Here is an 11,728-nt window from a genome sequence, read left to right on the forward strand (position 1 = left end):
AGTTCCTTTTGGTTTGGCCACCAACTGTTTTCTAAGTATTTATCAATCAATTTCCTGGTTCGCTTCCTCCACTTTTTATCGACATTCTTCATGTACAAGTAGCTGAAAACGTTCTTAGCCCAACACTCCTCCCCAATTTCTCTCAATCGCTTCTCAAATTTTATCTTGCTGCTAGCTTCCCTGCCCTCAAATGATGTCCATCTAATATCAACTTGTACTCCCTAATTTGGTGTATTCCCGTGAGCTCCTAATGCAAGCCTACCTATTCCACGTTGCTTAATTTCTAATCTTGCTTGAACTTACGATCTCATGCACAAGACCGCATTGCCGAACGTCAGCCCAGGAACCATGATCCCCTTCCATATCCCTCTCACAAAATAATACCTATTGTGCTTTCCCAGTGCCCTATGTTTCATCACTTCTGCATTCCTGTTACCTTTAGTTGTCACAAATATTTCGTGCTCCCTTAGGTACTCGGTCCCAATGCTTATCCATACGCTCAGATATTTGTATTTATCTGTTATCTTTAGCGTGACCTCCTGTATTCTAAGCTCACTACCTTCGTTGTCATCAAAAATCATGACTGCTGATTTTTTTCATACTGAATCTAAAATCTAACCTATCTCCCTCATTACTCCAGATGTCCATCAATCTCTGCGAATCTTCCTTGTTGTCGGCCATTAGCACTATATCATCTGCGTACATTAATGCTGGTAGTGCCTGATCAATGAGTTTTCCTTGTTTGGCTAAAGCGAAGTTGAATCCAAATGCACTTCCCTCTAATTTGGCCTCTAATCCTTGTAGGTACATCAAGAATAATAAGGGTGAGAGTGGACATCCCTGCCTAAGTTCCCATCTCACCCCTGTGGGCTTGGATACCTGTTTTTCCCACTTTATAACTACCTTGTTACTTCTATAGATTTTCTTTTAAAGATTAGTGACTCCATCTTCCACACCCAGTGTGTCTAGTATTCCCCACAAGTCCTCTTGATCCACGCTATCGTACGCTCCCTTGATATCCAAAAATGATAGGCACAGGGGCCATAGTTCCTTTTATGGTATTTCGATGCACTGCGTCAGTGAAAACAGATTATCTTCCAACCTCCTGTGTTTCCGAAAGCCATTCTGCAGTTACCCCAACACCCCCTATTCCTCTATTCATGCCTGCAGTCTTTCCTTTATAATCTGCATCGCCAGCCTGTAGACCACTGATGTCACTGTTGTATGATGGTAGTTGTTTATGCTCTTCCGAAACTTAGCTTGACACGTTCGTGATCACTACCCAGACTTCTGGGGCCACCTTCATCTATGTGCATTACACTGAGCTTATCGTACATCCTATGTGACATCAGTGCATAATCTATCGTAGGCTTCAGCCTTCTTACCTCCCATGTTATTTGCGCTTCACGCTTCTCAGTTCTGTTGCAAATGAGCAAATCATGCCTTTCACACAAATCTATGATCATTTTGCCTGTTGAGTCAGTATACCCATCTATATCTTCTATGTGCGCATTGATATCTCCTAGTATAATTATCTCACACTCTCCTCCTAATTCCTCAGCGTCCTTTGATATACACTCGACCATTGCCTGGTTTTCCTCTTTGACCTTTGCTCCCGTCCACAAGTACACCAAACCAATGAGTGTCATTTTCCCTGCCACTTTCCCTTTTAGCCATAAATGTTCCTTGCACTCCAGCTTGACCCTTTGCCAGTCTCCACTTTTATGAATGAATGCCCCAATACCACCCCTCTTTCTGCTGCCTTCTGTTCTATTACAATATTCCCATACGTAGTCCGGATTGCAAGGTGGTTGCTTCATGTCCCAAAGATGTGTCTCCACAACCCCATATACCATCAGTTCCTCCTGCCTCAAGTGCTTTTCTATTTCTTCCCACTTTACCTATTCCTGCCACCCTGCATGTTAATATAGTCTATGCCTGACTTAGTTCGGCCCTTGTGCTTACGTCGACTTCTTCTCCCACAGACTCCGTGTTGCTCGAATATTTGTGCCCCTTTAGAATCGTCTTCGGCTACACTATCGGCCTCAGAGCTCTAGGCCCCCCTAAACAAGCTGTGGCTTGACGACCCATCCTATTACCAACCCTCCTGCCCGTCGCACCACTGTAGTGAATGCCATCCTTTGCAAAGGGGCGAGCGCCGGGCTCGCACACGTCTTGGCTCACTTTCATTACACTGTATCCGAGTTGCCGGCTCATCCCCTTGATCACACCGTTGGCCTTCACTACCCTCCTTTCAGTCGCACGAGCCTTCACTACCCTCCTTTAAGTCCCACGAGACTGCCCCCAGACCTCTGGGACTGTGCATATGGTCACATGCACACTCCCAGAGGCTTCTCGGAACTTACGCATCCCATATTTTAACTGTCTGTAAAGGCTCTAATCCTTGCCTTTCGACACATCATTGAGCCACGCATGAATAATGACGAGATTTTCGCCCTCCATGCTGTCCTCTACAACCTCCTGAGCTTTGGCCAGTGCATCCATCATGTCCTTCCCTGACTTGGCCTCCACCCTCACTCTGCCATCTTCCTTCACTGTCTTGAATACACCATCCCTAACCGTGGACACGTTAGAGTCCTCTTCTCCCAAGAACAGGAGAAGAGTGCCGCGTCGCGGCAAATGGCAGAACTTCTCCAGTTACATTTTTATCACGAGCTGCTATATAAACTTCCGACCTGCTCATGGCGTTGTCACCATATTTGATTTTGCTTGTTTAGTTTTTTTGGTTCTCGAAACGGCCACAGCACGCCATGGTGCTACCAATAATCCCCATCATGTTAGCGGCCTTTTCATTCTCCGTACGCTCCCACTCGCCGCCAACGCAGAGTCAGAAGTTTGCTAGGTGCGATAGGTGCCCCTTTGTGAAGCTGTTGCGTGTAATCAGTTGCTATACATAGTCGGCAACATCGTCCAGGGATGGCAGCAGTATAATACTATTTTCTGTGATGGTATACTGCTGTGTTCCTTACTGCAAGTCCAGCGGGCGACTTTCTAGGAAGGGCAACTTTCGTTGCCCTTCCTAGAGAATGACGTCAGTGTCACCCGCGCTGGTGATGGGTGATTGGGAGAATGAGCATTTGGGTACACTATGGAAGTGAATTAAACTATATTTTGAATGCTTGATGTGGGGGACCCTTCGTGTAGAGTGTCCTTGCATACAGAGAAAACCCACGACAGGCTTGTTATACATAGTTTGACACTATGTTATACATAGTGTCCTTTCAACGATGCTTTAAACTCGAGGAGTTGCACAAAATATTTTGCCATCTGCACCCTTCACACCAAATTCCACTTCGTAACAGCCTTTTTCCTGCCACAAAAATAAGAATGTCTACTTCATCACTGATAATGACTGCACATTTAATGTTGGAAATGTTAATGGCTATGTGCCTGCCAAAGCAGGTGTTTCAGTGTATGCCGAGTGAAATCAACTCATTGAAATTGTGAACTTGCTTCTTAATTCTGCTTCTTGCAGTGGGAAAGCTCGCACGGGTACCGGCAATAGCTTTCGAGGAATAACTTTTGTATCTTCTGCACCAAGCATGGAATTTATGAACTTGTGTAGTAGGGAATTATATATCGGACTTGTCTAGTAAATTGCCAGGGTGAATGTGTAAACAGCATTTAAATTTCGTTCTTTGAATTTATTGCCAAACAGGCCTTCAGGATGCATTATATGCATGATGTCAATCAATAACTTGGAAATTCAGCCTTTGATCAGAAATAGTGCATGCACAGTAGGTATTGCTGTGTAGGTTAACATAGTTTTGCAAACTGTAAAACTTGTTGGCAGATATAACATTTCGTGAAACAAAAAATTGATATTGCAAAGTGGATACTCGGAATACATAAAATGATAAGGAGAGCAACTGATCAATTTGGGTTTATCTCGTAATGCTTTTGTATGAAGTATATTCTCAAGACAGTGTACCAGCAGTCATGAGAAAGCGTGGTGGCACCGCCGATGCAAGATACGTAGCATTTGTATTGAGGGCGCGTTAAAGTTTCAGCTGACTGTAACCACGATGGCTAAATTTAGATGGTGGACGTTTTGAAGATACTGTTGGCGCAAACTGTTTGCTTAGCGGCAAGCCGCTACGTTTCTAAAACTTTGAAATGTGCAAGGGCCGCACGTTTACGTCGTCTGAAGTTTACTTGACCCTGACGGTTACAATTATCGCTCATTACACACCCTCCACATCTGCACAGCATTAAAATGGTGTGTCTTGAAACAGAAGTTCTTGCAGCGGCAACGAATTGGTCCTGAAGAAAAGTGACAGCGTGGGTCCAGCAGGGCAGAGTGCCCTAGGAAACTTTTGTATCAAGATGTTCCGTCAACTCCTGAATTACTTTTCCACAGCTGATGCGAGGCTCCGCGAAGTGAAGTTAGAAATGTAACGGTTGCATTCCCCACTTCATTTTTAGTATATTATTTAATTATGCGGCCTACGTGTTCCCGGCCGTCTGCTGGCCGTCTGACGGAAATTCGGCTGATCAACATCAATTTCACTCGACTCCTGCGCTCATTATGACCAGCATGTTGCCTCGAGATATTAAACCCTGTGAATCAGTCAGCGCATGCGTTAAAAGCACACAAACACACACACACACACACACACACACACACACACACACACACACACACACACACGCACACACACACACACACACACTCACACACACACACACACACACACACACACACACACACACACACACACACACACACACACACACACACACACACACACACACACACACACACACACACAAAGACACAAGTTTATACAGTAGGTCGTGCATTTTTTCAATGGGGGGCGCCGACTGGAACGGCCGGGGAAACGTAATGTATAGGTGTTCCGTGGGGAAAACACCGCTGCCCGTGCCCGCTGCATGCTGCCGTGCTCGAGGGCTCACGTTGCATGGCGCGTTTTTTAGAGCATAGCTATGGACACGTTGTGGCGATATAGGTGTGAGCAGGATGACAGCGCTACTTGAGGACGTCCAGGAGGGTTTAGAGCTGCCACAACGAGCGAATCGCGTGGCATGTGTGAGGGGATAGTATGCCTACTACCACTACGGATGCCACGTCCTCGATGACAGAGTATGGGCCCAATCGGATATGTAATCGTGCAGCTGATTGACGCAGTGACTGACTTTATAAATACCTTGTTACTTTTATAGATATACTTTAAAATATTAGTGACTCCATCTTCCACCCGTAGTGTGTCCAGTATTCCCCACAGGTTCTTTTGAACCACGCTATCGTACGCTCCCTTGATATCCAAAAATGCTAGCCACAGGGGCCTGTGTTCCTTTTCTGCTATTTCTATGCACTGCGTCAGTGAGAACAGATTGTCTTCCAACCTCCTAGATTGTCTTCCAACCTCCTGTGTTTTCGAAACACATTCTGCAGTTCCCCCAGCACTAGTCGGCTGCTGACCCGCAGGTCGCGGGATCGAATCCCCGCTGCGGCGGCTGCATTTCCGGTGAAGGCGGAAATGTTGTAGGCCCGTGTGCTCAGATTTGGGTGCACAGTGAGGAACCCCAGGTGGTCGAAATTTCCAGAGCCCTCCACTACGGCGTCTCTCACAATCATATGGTGGTTTTGGGACGTTATACCCCACACATCATCATCATAGTTCCCCCAGCCCCCCCCCCCCCCTCATTCTCTATCCATGCCTGCAGTCTTTCTTTTACACATAGTGTTCATGTGATGTAACTACCACCGTTGTCGCCCTCTCCCGCCATATCTGGGTCCCTCTCTGGGGACCTATGGAAGTTCACGTGCTGCGGTGCGGTTTGTTGCGGGCTGGTCATCTGTTGCTGAGTACGATGCTGAAAGGGAATAATTGTGTTTTTTGTCGTAATTTAATGAGCATCCGCCGTGGCATCTGCCTAAGCAGGCGTTTGGTGTGTAGCGACACCACGGACCCAAGGTAACGGGAGGCAGGGGGAAGGTCGCAACAGAGAAGCATTGGTCACCCTGGTGCAGTATATGGCCATTACCTCCCACATGCATATTTATTTACTTATTGAAAATACCTTACAGGCCCACTGAAGGTCATTGAGTAAGGGGGGCATCAGTATACAAATGAAATATCAATAAAAGAGAAAAGCAGACGAAATATATATATATATATATATATATATATATATATATATATATATATATATATATATATATATATATATATATATATATATATATATATATATATAAAATTACAAAAATCAAGGTGCAACTGCGTTATACAATATTAAAGTGCAACGAAATCAGGTTATCACGAAAAATTTCACTGTTACAAATGGATACAGCATGATCCGGAAGACCGTTCCAATATGCAATGGCTCGAGGTAGTGATGAAAAGGTAAATGGCTGCATGTGACCATGAATGCGCATAAAACTACGTGCATTGTGAATGCGCTGGGAAGTGCGCGCAGGAGAATAAAGTGGCAAACAGTGAATATTGTTACTATAAATGTACCTATGAAACAGACATAAAAGAGCAATGTTGCGGCAAATTTCTAGCGACTGAAATGCAAGGTCTTGTTTTATTAGGGTAATGCTTGAACAATAGTCGTAGTTTCCGGAGATGAATCTTGCTGCCCTATTCTGGACGGCTTCCAATATACGTACCAGGTAATCTTGATATGGTGAACATGTGGATGATGCATACTCTAGCTGTGGGCGAACATATGTAATATTGACGCAAAGTAGGCTGGTACCTATAGCAGCCAGCCTCTGAAGAGGACAACGAAGTAGTTCAGTGTGCGCGTGCTCTGGTGTTCGCGTTTCTGGCCCTTGGGTTACGAAAGTAAACGCCCTATTTTGTACCTGCGTGCCTGTGTCTTTGTGACATTTTCTGGTGGAGGTGCTGGGTACGGTAGATGATACGGTCCCCTGAGAGCACCCCTGACGCAAGTCCATCGAGTATCTCAGCCGAGCTTACCGCTGTGCACGTACGTTCCAGCCGTCGTCTCCAGGGACTCGAGCCACAGCACAGTTTGCTGCCTGAACGTCAGAGGACTATGAATCAAACACCGCCTAACGTCACCGCGCCAGCACCCGCGCACCTGGTTATCAACCAGCCCAAGACGCCGAAGACATTTCACGGAGCTGCTTTTGAAGATGCCGACGACTGTCTCGAGCATTTCAACCGGGTCGCAGTGATCAACGATTGGACCCCAGAGCGTAAGCTACGCTATCTGTACTGCTTCCTGGAGGACTCCGCGAAAACGTGGTTTGAGAACCATGAAGCAGCGCTTACGTCATGGGATTAGTTTCAACGGCAGTTTTTCAAGGCATTTGCCCGAGAGGACAGGAAAGAGACAGCGGAGCGTGCTATAGAGTCAAGGGTTCAAGGCCCTAACGAAAGGCTGACGACCTACGTAGAGGACATGGATCGGGTTTTCAGGCGTGCGGAGCCCTCTATGTCCGAATTCAAGAAAGTTCGCCACCTAATGCGTGGTGTTAAAGAAAAGATTTTTGCCGGCCTGATTCGAAACCCGCCTGCGACACTTGCGGAGTTCCATGGGGAAGCCACTGCCATGGAGAGGGCCCTTCAACAGCGTGCCAGGCAGTATAACCATGGTGTAAACCCAAGTGAGGTCACTTCTGTCACTCTCGGCAATGACATCAGCGCGTTGCGAGAGCTTTTCAGAGCTCTCATTAAGGAAGAGCTACAAACAATGCAGGTGACTGCTTCACCTGCAGAGCAGCTCTCCATTGCGGAGATAGTACGCGCCGAGCTACGGCAAGCCGTTCACGCTCCCCAACCATCCGAGGCGCCACAACAGAGGCACTGCGTCGAGATGAGCTACACGGAAGCAGTGCGACGTCCTCCATCGTGCAGTTCAACCAGCGTATTTTACCCCAATGAGCGACACGCTCAGCAAATGGAGGTAGGCTTCCGCCCTCGCAGCTCACCGTTGATCGCCGAAGCAAGACCGAGAAAGAGTGACATCTGGCGTACACCCGACCACAGGCCCCTTTGTTTCCACTGCGGGGAAGCCAGACACGTCTACCGAACATGTCCATACCGTCGTGTGGGTCTCCGTGGATTTTCGCCTAATGCCCCTCGTCCATGACCTGGCGAGCGACCACAGGAAATAGAGAGTTTCATCTCGAATCGTCGCAGTATCGAACATCGGTCACAAGAGCTTCGCTCGTCGTCGCCTGCTCGCTACAGGTCACCGAGCCTAGCCTATTCACGCGGCGCTCCAAGACGCCGTTCACCCAGTTCTGCAAGTCGGGAAAACTGAGTTCAGCGACCTCCGGAGGTGAGGCCGCTGACGCTGACTCTACGGAAGATACTCCACTACGACGACAGCGACAGCAGCAAAAATATGTACAGACGCAGTCAAACGTGATGCGAAGAGTGGTGACATCAAACATTGCGGTAACTGTGGACGACGAAAAAGTAATGGCGCTAATTGACACTGGAGCAGACACTTCCGTTATGAGCATGGGTCTTGCCTGCAGGCTGAAGAAGGTTTCTACCCAGTGGGCTGGGTCGCAGATACGCACGACAGGAGGCCATCTTCTTACTCCGGTGGGGCGGTGCACAGCGCGAGTCAGTATTCACGGATTTACGTATCTCGGAGATTTTGTAATACTGCCGAGTTGCTCGAGGGACCTAATTCTCGGACTGGACTTTCTGCGTGATAATGGAGCCGTGATTGATTTGCAACAGTCGCAAGTGACGTTTTATACGGCACACGCTTAAGCGCGCAACCCTCACGGCAGTTACGTCATTGCTTTGAGAATTTGTTCAACTTGAATTACACACATTCATAGCGTATTTTTTGCCCCCCCCCTTATGTAATGCCCTCGGGCCTTTAAGGATGCAATAAATGAAAAAAAAAATGAAAATTGTTCACGATGACGTCACGTTACCGCCGAAGAGTAGCGTGTTCACCTTGGTAGCCTGCGACGTTTTTGACGAATTCAACGACTATGAAGGTATTGCAGAGGCAAATATCCCGCTGCTGCTCAAACGAAACATATGCATAGCCCGATGCCTTGTTCGGTTAGAGAATAAACGCTCTCGAGTTCTGCTGACCAACTTCAGCAATGAGTTTCAGCCCGTTCCTAGAGGGACTACTGTCGCTTTCCTCAGTGAAATCGCCGACTTTTTTGATATCGGCACATTGAATACGACTTCACCGCATGCAAAAGCTTGTGCTGACCTGAGAAGCCGCATTCACGTTAATCCAGACTTGCCAGATTCACCAAAAGAGCGGCTGCTAAACCTTGTGAGGAAATTCTCGGACTGCTTCTCCACAGCATCGAAAGTTCGGCGTACCACCGTTACAAAACACCGCATTGTTACCGAGGAGTCGACGCGGCCTCTTCGCCAACATCCATACCGTGTGTCCCCGAAGGAAAGAGAGGTGATTAAGCGTCAAGTTCATGAAATGCTGAATGATGACGTCATCCAACCCTCGACAAGTCCGTGGGCGTCACCTGTTGTCTTAGTAAAGAAAAAAGACAACACACTACGCTTCTGCGTCGACTATCGACGGCTTAACAAAGTCACGAAACGGGACGTTTACCCCCTGCCACGGATTGATGACGCTTTAGACCGTCTACGCCACGCCCAGTTCTTTACATCACTAGATCTCAAGTCAGGGTACTGGCAAATTGAAGTTGACGAGGGCGACCGTGAGAAAACGCCGTTCGTGACGCCTGACGGGCTCTACGAATTTAAAGTGCTGCCTTTCGGTCTCTGTTCCGCTCCCGCTACGTTTCAATGCATGATGGATACTGTACTAGCCAGACTAAAGTGGCAGACGTGTCTTGTATACTTGTTGTGTTATCAACCACATTTGACGAGCATCTTTCAAGGTTAAAAAGTGTCCTCACTGCAATAAGGAGAGCGAACCTTACTATCAAGCCCGAAAAGTGCTACTTCGGCTATCAGGAACTCAAGTTTCTCGGCCACGTGGTTAGCCCGGAGGGTGTTCGACCAGATCTGGAAAAGTTGGCTGCCGTTGCCGATTTCCCTCGTCCTGGAGACAAAAAGGCTGTTCAGCGATTCCTCGGACTCTGTGCGTACTACCGCCGTTTTGTCGAAGGATTTTCAAAAATTGCGGAACCTCTTACAAGACTGACACGGCCAGATGTACCTTCCGTATGGACGGAAGAACAACAACAAGCCTTCGTAGAGCTGCGCAATCGACTGCAGACAGCTCCAGTGCTGGCACATTTCGACGACACTGCCGACACCGAGATCCACACAGACGCCAGCAACGTGGGAATCGGAGCCATTCTAGTTCAATGGCAGAACGGCGCAGAGCGTGTGATCGCTTACGCGAGCCGCAGTCTCACAAAAGCAGAGGCTAATTACTCTACCACCGAAAAAGAGTGCCTAGCAGTCGTTTGGGCCATTAGCAATTTTCGACCCTACCTATACGGCCGGCCATTTCGAGCGGGCAGTGAACACCATTCGCTCTGTTGGCTTGCCAATCTACGGGATCCATCAGGCCGCCTCGCCCGCTGGAGCCTCCGCCTTCAAGAGTACGACATAACAGTGGTCTACCGATCAGGCCATAAGCATACAGATGCTGACCGCCCGTCTCGTGCTCCTATTTCCCCGACGTCATCTGACACTGAACAAGATTTACTGTTTCTTGGCATCGTCGATGTGGTGCGGATGGCTGAGCTTCAACGTGAGGACACTGAGCTACTTCCTGTCATCCAACATCTTCAAGGAGAAGACATTATCGTCCCACGCCGACTCTCGCATGGTTTGACTACGTATTGCCTGCGGAACAATGTTCTCTTCAAGAGAAATCTTGAGAGCAGCCAGGAAACTTTCCTCCTCGCCGTTCCAATGGCACTGCGTGAGGAAGTTTTGCAGGCGTGCCACGACGATCCTTCGGCCGGTCACTTAGGCTTTTCTAGGACATTAGCGCACATCCGACAGAAGTACTACTGGCCACAGCTGTATTCGTCCGTTCAGCACTATGTCCGCACCTGCCGTGACTGTCAGAGGCGTAAAGTTCCACCCGCAAAGCCCGCCGGTTTCCTCCAACCTTTAGATCCACCTCGAGCACCATTTCAGCAAGTAGGAATGGATCTTCTTGGTCCCTTCCCTACGTCATCCTCAGAAAATAGGTGAATAATTGTCGCAAACGACTATCTGACTCGCTATGCAGAAACCAAAGCTGTGCCTAAGGGAACTGCAGTTGAAGTCACCAGATTCTTTGTCCACGACATTGTTTTGCGCCATGGTGCACCTGCTGTTCTCATAACCGATCGCGGAGCAGCATTTACGGCAGACGTATTGCAACAAGTCACCAAGCTGACGCACACCAACCACCGGAAAACAACAGCTTATAATACCCAAACGAACGGCTTGACGGAGAGGTTAAACCAAACATTGGCCGACATGCTATTTATGTATGTTGACGTAGAGCACAAAACGTGGGATGAAATTTTGCCGTACGTCACGTTTGCTTATAAAACCGCTGTGCAAAAGACCACAGACCTAACACCATTCGAGCTTGTTTATGGCCGTCGCGTCACAACACCGTTAGACGCTATGCTCCCCGTAGACCAGGACAACAGCGGAAATTACAGCGTTGACGACTTCGTTGAGAAAACCGAGGGAGCCCGCCAGCTTGCACGAAACCGCATTCGCGCGCAGCAAGATGTCGACGCTCGCCGTTACAACCAAGGCCGAAGGAGCATCCAATATCA

Source organism: Rhipicephalus microplus, unplaced genomic scaffold (assembly GCF_043290135.1).
Source record: "Rhipicephalus microplus isolate Deutch F79 unplaced genomic scaffold, USDA_Rmic scaffold_167, whole genome shotgun sequence".
NCBI lineage: Eukaryota > Metazoa > Arthropoda > Arachnida > Ixodida > Ixodidae > Rhipicephalus > Rhipicephalus microplus.